The sequence below is a fragment of the Macaca fascicularis genome, chromosome 18, assembly GCF_037993035.2.
Source record: "Macaca fascicularis isolate 582-1 chromosome 18, T2T-MFA8v1.1".
Lineage (NCBI taxonomy): Eukaryota > Metazoa > Chordata > Mammalia > Primates > Cercopithecidae > Macaca > Macaca fascicularis.
The window spans coordinates 10,191,700-10,204,177 of record NC_088392.1 but is presented as its reverse complement, the minus strand read 5'-3'; the positions used below and the strand labels follow the sequence as shown (position 1 = coordinate 10,204,177).

The following is a 12,478-nucleotide window of genomic DNA, read 5'->3' as shown; positions in this document are numbered from 1 at the left end:
GTTATCGTGATACTTAGTTTCCTTGGATTGGGTTTTGCTATTCTCCTGAATCTTGATGATCTTTGTTCCTATCCATATTGTGAATTATATTTCTGTCTTTTCAGCCAACTGAGCCTGGTTAAGAACTCTTGTTGGGGCCGGGCACAGTGGCTCTCGCCTGTAATCCCAGCACTTTGGGAGGCCGAGGTGGGCGGATCACAAGGTCAAAAGATTGAGACCATCCTGGCCAACATGGTGAAACCCCATCTTTACTAAAAATACAAAAATTAGCTGTGTGTAGTGGCACACACCTGTAGTCCCAGCTACTCGGGAGGCTGAGGCAGGTGAATGGCTTGAACCTGGGAGGCGGAGGTTGCAGTGAGCCAAGATCATGCCACTGCACTCCAGCCTGGTGACAGAGCAAGACTCTGTCTTATAAAAAGAAGAGAAGAGAAGAGAAGAGAAGAGAACCCTTGCTGGAGAACTAGTGCATTACCTGAGTTCTTGCATTGGTTCTTTCTCATCTCTGCATGTGGGTGTTCCTTTAACTGCAGTGTATATTGAGTACAGTCAATTGACTTCTTTTCTGGATGTTTTCACAGGTTTAAGGCTTTGTGCAGCATCTTTATTTGTAGCTGACTGCTTGTCTTTGGTTTCACAGCAGGATATGTTAGTGAGGTATTTTGGGGGTTGAAGCTTTGGAGTGTGATTCAGTAGGTGGTGCTCAGGCATATTAGTCTGTTGGTAAGCTCTGGCTCAGTTGTGTGGCTTCTCTATATTTCCTTACTCTTGCAGCCATGCTCCCTCTCAATGCTCTGAAAGTTTGGGCTCTGCTCCCACTTGAGTGCTGGCTGTAGATTGCAGCTTGGCACTCCTGAGCTACCCACCATAGCTTGGGGGTGATCTCAGGGTTTATGTTCCCTCCCCAACTTGGATGCAGCAGAGCAAGGGACATTAGTAGTGGTTGTGTCCAAGGGTCTTTTGCTTGTCTCCTGGGGACTCCACCTCAGAGAAATGCAGGTTGTTAATCACTCAGTGTAGTCAGTCCAGGATGGAGGGTCTGTGCTGTGGGCCCAAGCCAGGGGTTCCCTGCATGGGGACTAGTATTTTTAAGATGGCTGAAATATGTTCAATGAACAAGGGCTTTTATATAAAAATCAAATGATTCCACCAATAGTCAGTCTTTATTCAAAGAGAAAGGTTCACAGTCAACAACATGACTCTGGTTGTTAAAGGAAATAGTGAAAATTGTGGAGAAGATGAAATCTTAGACATAAGGTGTTTTTTATTTACAATATTTTCAGTGAGGAAGTGGGCTATGAAACTGCATTTAAAAAAACACCAAAATACATTGCTAATAGAAAAGCTGTTTGCATAAATTTACACAGAGGTAAAATCACTTCTTCATGTTGTTGATAAAACCAGTAAAGATGATTTTGTGATATGTGGTGGTTTGGGAATATATTACTATTTGGCCTAGCCTGAACCTGTCACCTACAACTGAATGATTACAGTTTTTACTGTTGAGGTTGTAATATTAGGAATTATTAGAGACCAAACTCGGGCACACTGGGAGCCTAACTCTTTCCCATACTTCATGATTTTCTTCACTACCCAGAAAATGAAATCAATGAGGTGTTATTGGGAATATTTATAAACCACATCCTAATGCTGCCACTGATAATGAAAGAATACTTTGCACAGTCAGATCAATCCAAGAGAGGACGAGGAATTTATTTTCCATGATTTCCTAAATTTACATAATTCAAACTTCCAGTTTTTGAATCTGACAGGCCTTCCATTTAGCATGTCTCCATTCCTATGAGTGATTTTTCATAGGAATTTCTGTACAATTTCTTTATCCATGATCATGATTAAGCTGAATGTATAGAACTAGCTGAGAGTCACCAAACAGTCACTGACTCCCAAGAGGACCATGAATTTGCATCAGAAGGTTCTATTTACCAGAAGTAGAGTAACCAGCTGTCCTGTGAATTGGGCATTCTACTGGACTGGATTTCAGGCTTCTCAATGGCAGGAAAGAGAGATTATTTCACATTTAATGTTAGTCTTAAACACTGTTATAACTTTTCTTAAGATTTTACTAAACATGGCAGTCCCCATATGCACCCAAAACCCATTAACAGTGTGCAGATGTCTGAAGTGTGAGAAGCACCGTTCACAGCTGTTATTTCCAAATGGTGAGTATGAGGGCAGGAAAACTGTGGTTTATGTTACGCTTGAAGCATTTCTGTTTTGTATTTGATTGTAATGTGCACAGTATTGAGTACAGTGATAAGTCTATATGCTTCTGTGAATATGCACAGAATGTAAGTACATGCTCAAAAGTTTTTTTATGGTAGGACCCATAATCAAAAAGTTTGAACACTTATAGGGTTTGGAGGCGTGTCCCCACCCAAATTTCATATTGAAATGTGATCCTCAAGGTTGGAGGTGGGGCCTGGTGGGAAATGATTGGATCATGGGGGTGGATTTCACATAAATGGTTTAGCACCATCCCCTTTGTGCTGGCCTCGTGACAGTGAATTCTCGTGAGATCTGGTTGTTTACAAGTGTGTGGCACCTCACACTCTCTGCTGCTCTTGCTCCTGCTCCCGCCACATGAGAGGTCTGCTCCCCTTTCGCCTTCTGCCATGACTGTAAGCACCCTGGGGCTTCCCCAGAATCTGAACAGACGTCGACACCATGTTCAATCATGTCCTCTACAGTCTGCAGAACTGTCAGCCAATTAAACCTCTTTTCTTTGTAAATGACCAGTCTTGGGTATTTCTTTATAGCAATGCAACAATGGCCTAATACAAAGACTGCTGATAAACTCATCTGAAATAACTTGCGTACACTCCTATGTTGTCAGCACAGTTTGCTTCTTTTAAATCATTGAAAAGTGGTGCTCAAACCTCATCAGTTTTTCAGCCCATCTAACTTTGTGTTTTACCTGGATAGAGACACCTTTAGAAAAAACTCATGCACTGCTGGCCACAGGCATCCACCTGTGTGACCAGTGCAGCTGTTCCACACCCCAGCAGTGGCCTCATGGGCCTTTCAGGGGCTTCTCTGTAAGCCGTGCTGAAGAAACACCCTCCTCATTCTCAGGAAGATCCTGGGTGTTTGCTGTGAGTGTAGTGATCTGCCTAGGAGCAATCGAGGATGTCTGACCCAGAGTCATTGTCTGTACTGCCTTTCAAGACCCCTGCATCCTGTTGAATGACCTGAGTTCAGGTTGGCGCCTCTGCTGAGAAGGCTCCACTCCCAAGTGAGTACGGACAGGGAGCGGGGGGCAGCCTTGCCTAGAGTCTATGATCCAGTCCTCATTCTCCAGTCACTGTGAGCCCCTGCCTGGGGAGCCAAGTGCTCGTCTTCTCAGTCTGAACATCCTTGCACCCTGTTTGCTGTGTCTGACAAATCAGAAGCTAGACAGAAGGACTTTATTGTTACTGCACATACGCAATTCACATTGTAGATGAAACTGCTGGAAATGTTTATTTTTTCATATAGTTTTGTTTTTAAATAGAGACAGGGTCTCAGCATGTTGCCCAGGGTTTTTGCCAACTCCTAGCCTCAAGCCATCCTCCCACCTCAGCCTCCCAAAACACAGTTTTTAAAATTTATTTTTGAAAGCGTAATATAATGATATGGTCAAACATGAACAGGAAGTGCCAGAGGATATTCTATGTAGTGCAACTCAGTCTTCTCCCAGCCGTATTTCCCAGAGGTCATTGCACACTTTTCCAGAGCGAAGCTGTTGATAAATAAACACATATATGTTCTTTATAAGCACAAGATGAGAGTGTATGATCATCTTCATTCTGCACATTTTCCCAATAAACAATGTCTCAGCAATCTCTCTGAATTACTATATGTAATCCTACTCTCACTGTAAATGTTGATACGCTGTAAATGTTGGTGTATTATTATTTCTTTCTTTTTTTTGAGAGAGAGTCTCGCTGTGTCACCCAGGCTAGAGTGCAGTGGCACAATCTTGGCTCACTGCAATCTCACTGGGGCCTCCCAGGTTCAAGCAATTCTCCTGCCTGAGCCTCCCAAGTAGCTGCGACTACAGGCTCATACCACCATGCCTGGCTAATTTTTGTATTTTTTAGTAGAGGCAGGGTTTTGCCATGTTGGCCAGGCTGGTCTTGAACTCCTGACCTCAAGTGATCCACCTGGCTTGGCCTCCCAAAGTGCTGGGATTACAGGTGTAAGCCACCACGTCTAGCCCACAATTTCTTTATTCAGCCTCCACTCATGGACATTTAGGTTGTTCCCAGATTTTTTTTTTGCTATTAAAAAATGATAATACTATGAATATCCTTCTACCAATGGGAATAGATGTCTGGGGAAAAGGCCTAGACATGGCTGGGCATGCACGTAAGGTGCATTGTGATAGATAGTGCCAAACTGTTCTGTGTGAAAGTTGTAGAATTAAATTTTCTTGCCAACAGTATATTAGAGGGGTCATTTGCTTTAATACAGAAAGTTTATAAAATATTTTTAGTTTTTCCTATTTGATAGTTGTTAGATTAAGTAGGTAATCTAACAAGTAGGTAAAATAGTTGCATTTTATTATTAGTGAGGTTGACCATATTGACAAGTGCTTAGACACAATCTCCTACCTCTCTTGAAAATTGCTCACGTGTGTTGTATTAGGTTGTTGGCATTCATTTTCTTACTGGTTTGTATAAATGCATTTTACATAGTAAGGACTGTAGACTTTCCACATGTGTCGCAGATACTTTTCCCAGTTTGTTACTTGTATTTTGACATTTAGGTAACGCTGTTTTGTACAGTAAAGGGTTGTTATTTAATGTAGTAAAATTGCACAATTTTATCTTTATAATTACTAGGTTTTGTTTCTAATTTGAAGGGCCTCCTGGTATATTGCTTAAATATTCATTGACAAAGATTTAGTTAATCTTTCTGTCTTCCCAGTGCTCTTACAGCACCTGGAAAGATGTGAATTTCAAGGATTTATTAAAATGACTGCTTTTGCTTTACTCCAGATAAAACCGAGTCAGTTTGAGCCCTACAGAGGAGCCCAGAATGATTTCTCTTTGTCTCAGAGGACTGTCTTCCTCTCTCTGTCTCAGAGGTTTGCCTCCACATCCCCAAACCTTGGCCCAGAAGTTTGCCTTCTCTCCCTTCCTTCCCCCTTCTTAGTGGCCTCTGAACCCAAGAATCTGGCCTGGAACCCAAATGGAAATGGTAGTAGTAGTAGTGTTGTACTCGTTTTCCCTCTTTAAAATTAATGAATACACAGCCAGAGGTTTATTATGCCACACACATTGTGTTCACCACTCTTCATGATTAAAAATTTCGCTTCTGGGGTCCAGGACAACTTTCTAAATTCATCACCGGGAACTGCATTGCAACATTGCTGATTCTGGCCCAATGATTAATTCTACAGCTTTTGAAAACACCCAAACTGGACAGACAGTTACTGAATTTTTGTAATGTCTGAGGCTTCCAGGAGGAGTGACACACATCCCTGCTGGATGAGCTCCCAGTTCCAATGAGAAGATACAGGCTGAAAGATTGCAGCAGAAATGGTAAGTGAAAGCACGGAGAGGCTGTGGGACACGGAGGAGGGGCAGTAAGATTGAGAAAGAGGTAACAGATGGGGTGACTTTGGACCTGAGACCTGGGCAGGCATAAACAGTCTCATTCTCTAAATGTCTTCCGTTCTTTGTAGGGGATGTTTCTTTGTACTAGGTAGCTTTGCGCTTGTTTTGTTCCATAAAAGTAAATCTCTATTCACTAAGGCACTATAATAGTGAATGGTAACTCTCCGGAATTATAGGGCTAATTCCAAAAGAATCTTAGTTTTTTTCCCCCACATTGTAACATTAACACTCGGGAATTTTGTTTATCGCAATGTTTAATAAATTGGCCAGCAGAGGGCGCTGCATACTGACAATTTCTCCACACCAGTCGCTCAAATCCTCAAGGGTTCCAGAAGGGTTACAGATTAACGCAGGGGTGTTTGCAAGTGCTTTGCTCCTCTGTTTCAGACGTAAACATATGTCAGAAATTAAAAGAGGGTTGTGGAGCAGGAAATTAGATTAACAGTATCATATAATTTCCCTCTATTTGTTAATAAAGAGAAAAATATTGGTATGTACACCCACGTCTACCGGGTTTTAAATGTAGCTGTATTAATTAATGTATTAATAATATGATAACACTACTTCTTGCATAAATCAACATAACTTCTAAATTCTCTTTGAAAATATTGTTGGTTTTATATTGTGGCTTAATTCTCAATCATAAACTAAAAATTAAAAAAACCTGATGCCTAATGTTATACTTTCTTTCAAACATCAAGATAGATACTATTGTTTGAATAGTATCAAAATGTTGTGCTTCAAAACAAATTCTTTTTATAACTTCTTATAATCATATTTTAATTTATATTTCCACATATGCATGTGAGGATTCAAAAACATTTTTGACGCACAATTTTCTTCTCTTTATCTCCCCATTATAAAAATGTAAAGGTGTGTTTTAAAACCCGTTTCCTCTTGCTTAACCTTAACCATGTGGAGACCTCTTTGTTAGCATGGCTGGTCCCGTGAGTTAATGCACAGCCTTTGTGTTTTTCATTTAAGGAACAAACGAAACTGGCCCCATCCAATGCTACTGACTTGATTTGCCATAGCCCATCTCTATGATGTAAATATGGATTTCCTGGCATTTGCAGAGTTAAGACAGTCTCCTGGGATCAAAGCCTGAATCATATAAATACAGGCGAAAAGTTACTAAAAATTTCTTACAGTAGGAAAACACTCAAGAAAATTTTTATATTAAAAATCCCTTATCCCCAAAACTGTAGGATGTGTCCTGATGATGATTCTGATTATTAATTTATCAGATATATTTAATGACAGTTTGTAACATGTTCCTCCGAAGTGAAGGAACGGTGCTCTGACAAGCGTTGGGCAGAATTGAAGAGGTATGACATTCTCTGATAACTTAATCCATGCTCAGCTTGACTAGCAATTTTATTTAGGTTTATTTCTTGGTATATAATACACTTAACTGTGTAAGTAAGACACAGTTTAATAGTATTTAAATATTTGGAAGTTTTTATGGGAAATAATTCTAATTCTGAACAATACCAAATAGCTCTGCAGCATGTTGGGATTTAAATATAGATTAAGTCACTACTGTAGATTAAGTCATGATTCGTCTTTTAAAATTGGAAAGCGAATTCACTTTTGCCCGTTGGTTCTCTTTGCAGTGAGTGACCGCCTGGGTACCTGTGGGCATCTGCATTCCACATTGTGTCTGCAGTGCCCTCTTGTGGCCATGCATCTTTATGCGGATAGAGTCTGCTCTACTACTGTATTTTGGGGCTTCTTCCATTTTGCATTGCATCGGTGAGGCTACTGGAATAGGACTTACTTGAGCCCGGTTCATTATCTACAAGTAGGATATTGGTACCAGACAGCACTAGGAAGAGTAATACAGTCTTGGAGGGGATACATCATAGCTTGATGTTCTTTTTTTTTTTTTTTTTTTTGAGACGGAGTCTCGCTCTGTCGCCCAGGCTGGAGGGCAGTGGCGCGATCTCGGCTCACTGCAAGCTCCGCCTCCCGGGTTCACGCCATTCTCCTGCCTCAGCCTCCCGAGTAGCTGGGACTACAGGCGCCCACAACCGCGCCCGGCTAATTTTTTGTATTTTTAGTAGAGACGGGGTTTCACCGTGGTCTCGATCTCCTGACCTTGTGATCCGCCCGCCTCGGCCTCCCAAAGTGCTGGGATTACAGGCGTGAGCCACCGCGCCCGGCAGCTTGATGTTCTAAAGATCAGCTTTAAGTCATTAAATTTTTACTCATTGATTTAAAGTGATTATCGCTCATAAAATACTGTTATTATCAAAGATCCTTTCTCCATTTGTCCCAGATCAACAATGACTGGTAAGAGGTTCAGTATAGAAGAGTCATCATATATAGTCCTAACCACCTCTGGCCTGATCTATTTTACACGGGGGCATGACTGGCATTCACTCCAATCTTCTATGGTCTAAATAACATTAGTACTCTGAACACAGTAAGGACATCACGATTCCACCTCAGTTCCACGCAAGGCAAGGGGAATAGTTCCCCCATTTCACAAGCGTTTATATGGTGTCTTTTAGGGAAGAGGCAAAACGCAGATTGTTACGGTTAAGACCTGAGTTCTGTAGTCAAACCTAGGCCAGCCACTAGCAAACTTTGTGAATCCAGGCAAAAAATTCAACTTTACTGCCTTCATTTTATCATCTGCCTACTGGGGAGAGTAACAGGTTGCTGTGAAGATTAAGTGCCAACAGGCCTATGAAACATTCAACAGTCATTATTAGTTATTGGTGCTAAAATGGGCCGTTCCTATACATTTTTTTTGATTTTAAATTAATAGACTTTAGTATTCAGAACCATTTTAGGTTTACAGAAACATTGAACAAATAGTACAGAGACTTGTCACCTATGCTTCCTTGTACACAGTTTCTTCTGTTATTAACATTATTAACATCTTCCACTAACGTGAGACATTTGTTATAATTCATGAACAAATATGAATACATGGTTATTAACTAAAGTCCATAGTTTACATTATGGTTCACTCTGGGTGTTGTATACTCTATGGGTTTTGATATGAATAAAGACATGTCTCCACTACTGTAATATTACACAGAATATTTTCATTGCCCTAAAAATCCCCTGTGTTCTGCCTGTTCTCCCTGCCTCTCTGCTGCTCCTGGCACTCCCTGGTCCTTTAACTCTCTGGATCATTTTACCTTTTCCCGAATGTTGCACAGTTGGAGTCACGCAGGAGAAAGGCTTTTCTGGCTCCCTTCCTTCATTTAGAAATTTGCATTTACGGTTCCTCTATGTCTTTTCATGGCTTGATAGCTCATTTCTTATTTTTGAATAATATTTCATTGTCTGGCTGTACCATAGTTTGTCCACTCACCTTTTCTTCCTATAGTATTTTAACCGCTTCCTTTCCTGTGTCGCCCGCTACTGTGAGCCAATGGAGGAAGAATGCTGCAATATATCCAGCACTGTAGCCTTAGAATCTGGGACAACACTTGCTAAATAATAGCTCTTCAATAAGTGTTTGTCTAAGTAAGAGAAGTTGAAAGGAAGAACTTTTGAATTGACTACAATAGCATTTATTTTGGTAGTGGTGCTAAGGGACAGGGTTTCCACAGGGCTGTCGTAAGTGATTCCAGTTATTGGCCTGCTTTCTTCTTGGAACCTGAAGGGTCTGGTGTTCCTGGGAGCTCATTCCCTGCTGCGGAGCCTACGGTGCAGCAACAACATGCTTCCCAGGGAGCTGCACTGGGCCACGGACATGCGTCGGTGGTGATGCCAGCGGGATGCGTATTTCCAGCCGTTCTAGCAACTTCTGCTGTCAGGAGGGGACCCCTGTGCTCCCAGGAAGATGGCTCAGTGGTGACTGTCACATCTCTGCCTAGAGAAGAGTTAGTGTGGTCAGGGGATGTGGAGAAGAACTGCCATAGGATATGATCAGTCGTAGTTCCCTGGGGATCCTTATAAATCCATCTGTAAACCATCGAGTGTTTATGGATAAAATCATGGCAGTAAAGTATTTATTATTTAATGACTGCTGCAGGGGAAGTTTTAGAATTTTCATTGGCGGGGTAAGGGAGTATAATTTGTGTTGTAGGTGGTGGTGAAGGTTACTCCTAAAATCAACATTATAAGCTTAAAAAAAAAAAGAAAGAAGAATAGTGTTTGGTATAAAAGCGACCTGAAAGAAAACTGTCTGAAAGATTTTTGTTAACGGAGGAAAAATGTTTCTTCCATGAACTCATGTGTTCAGAGAAATTGTTTGTTCAATTCAAGGAGAGAAAAAGATTTAATATATAATTATTCTTACTTATTGTTTTTTTTAGAGACATGGTTTCACTTTGTTGCCCACGCTGGAGTGCAGTGTCATGACATAGCTGACTGTGGCCTTGAACTCCTGGGCTCGACTGATCCTCCTGCCTCAGCCTCCTGAGTAGCCAGGACCAAGGCATGTGCTACCATGCATGGCTAATTTTTTGAATTTTTTTTAATTTTTAGAGATGGGGTCTTGCTTTGTTGCCCAACCTGCTCTTGAATTCCTGGGCTCAAGACATCCTCCCACTTTGGCCTCCCAATGTGCTGGGATTACAGGCATGAGCCACCTCACCAGGCCAATTTGTTGTAAATTGAAAAACAGAGGATCAGAGATTCATTCTGTGGCATCATAAGGAAAGGCCTGCCCTTGAAAGACCTGTCCCAGCAGCTCAGAGTGCACGTGGGGAGGGCTCAAGGTAATTTTCAATCAATCAATTATGAACTGAGTTGTTTTACGTACCTCCTCCTCTTCACCCTGTTGGTGAAAGAGAGTTTCCCACCCTAGGGTTATAGAGATGACCAATCCCCTGGCACCTGACACCGGACAGGTGTCCAGCAGGGAATGGGGGAGGCAGGCTTTGTAGTAACAAGAGGAGGAGGATGTGATTGGCTTGTTTGGATAACTCCCTGGGCTGGCAGGAAACTGAAGCCTGCTACTCAGGGATATGTGTGGTCCCATGATAAGGAGTGTCCTTTAGCTAGGGGATCTTTCCCACAGGAGCAGAGTTGGGAGGGGAACTTGAGATAAGGCCATTGAAGGCCCTCCTGGTTTCCCAGATGTCAAGACAGCATACAAAACTGCATCTTAATTTTAGGCCTTATACCCATGTGTGCAGGTTAGGGATGTCAAAGGGAGAGTAGCATGTGGAGGCTAATTAATTAAAAATAATTAAATGGGCCGGGTGCGGTGGCTCACGCCTGTAATCCCAGCACTTTGGGAGGCCGAGGCGGGCAGATTATGAGGGCAGGAGATTGAGACCATCCTGGCTAACACGGTGAAACCCCATCTCTGCTAAAAGTACAAAAAATTAGCCGGGCGTGGTGGCAGGCGCCTGTAGTCCCAGCTACTCGGGAGGCTGAGGCAGGAGAATGGCTGGAACCCGGGAGGTGGAGCTTGCAGTGAGCAGAGATCCCGCCACTGCACTCCAGCCTGGGCGACAGAGCAAGACTCTGTCTCAAAAAATAATAATAATAAAATAAAATATAATAATAATAATAATAATAAAAATGGCTAGCTAAAGTAACCTGCTTTTTTTCCTCCTTATAAGAGGCAGCCCACATTTAAGGAACAGTTCCACTGTGCTCTCTGAGTCACTTTCTTTGAGCTTCATCACGGAGTATTCATAAGGGGCACACAGCTTACTCACCAGGGCAGATGAAGGGAAAAGTTCCAGAGGTGCTTCATGCTCCACAGCAGGTAATTCCTGAGCAGTGAATGTTTAGCGTCCCAGACATGAAATTTAAGTTTGGTTTTATACAAGGGTCCCAGGTACCTTCAGACACTCACATATTTTTTAGCAAGTTTGTGCATGTGAGCCACAAAGCACAGATTTTCGTTCTTTCTGCAGACAAGATATGGAACTTTCGTTTATTTTTAATAATTTATTTTATCCTCTGGTGGGATTTTGTATATACTAGTGGACATTCTCCAAAGGCACCTACACACAGAGGACATATTTACATGATATTGCTCAGGTAGACACGTGTGATGCTTGCACTCATTGAATATGGTGTGACTAATTGATTCCATCATGTCAAAGATCGATGTTGATAAGTTCTATTTATTGTCTTTGAGTGTGTTTTATACTATCATGGGATATCTAATTTTTATTTTTATTCCTGGGCATTGCTCTATTTTCTTCCAAGGGCTCACCAAATGAGATAGAGGGGAGATGTCTGGGTCTGAGTTCTCAGATTTTGCTACAGAAAATTATGTATTTTCTAGATTTTCTTTCCAGAGACCCTTAAAATCAAAACTCTGGCTTCTAATTGCACCACTTGCTCTTAATGTTTGGCCACTTATTTACTCCCCTGAAGGTTTCCCTGTTCACTGAGAATAAACAGCCAAGTCCTTGATTTGTCTCTCTCTTGCGAAGGCGGGTTAGTGAGTGGAGAGGTCCAGTGCAGGGCGCTCGGAGTGAAGCAGCTGGCCTCATGCTTACAATTGCAAATGCTTTCTCCTATTTCTAGTCAGTGGCTATCAGATCTGCAGCTCTCAGCCCCTGCCTGCCTGGCACCACCGTGACTGCTGAGCGTTCCCATCCAGTGTGGGCAAGGCAAGATTTAGGCCAGTTGTCAAAATCCTGATGAGAGTCAATGCATGCCGAACAGGGATTTACATTCTAGCCTGAGAGTCATTAAAAATGAATGCTATGCTGAGCTATTTTATCTTGGCTTTTGGATTTGGAAAAGCCTCTAATAAAAGCCGCTAAGAAAGACTATGAATAACTTGAAAGTCCCTTCATATTCATAATAGATATTTTGCAGCAAAGAATTTCCAATGTCCAGTTATAATCAGTGACCAATAGTCAGCCGCCAGGGTGGGAATTATTACTCTCTGTCACTTCTCAGGCATCTGCTTAACCTGG

At 41.9% G+C, this 12,478-nt stretch overlaps 1 long non-coding RNA gene across 2 annotated transcripts in view; it reads left to right on the top strand.

The window, feature by feature from the left end:
- The window catches only part of LOC135968203 (uncharacterized), a 433,495-nt gene that overhangs the window by 19,685 nt on the left and 401,332 nt on the right, over positions 1–12,478 (top strand). Inside the window, exon 2 of one of the 2 annotated variants that reach the window (XR_010582796.2) lies at positions 5,405–5,546. The exons of the other annotated variant lie outside the window; for it this stretch is intronic. This is a non-coding gene — a long non-coding RNA (uncharacterized lncRNA). The remainder of the gene's footprint in view (positions 1–5,404; positions 5,547–12,478) is intronic. 2 annotated transcript variants of the gene reach the window in all.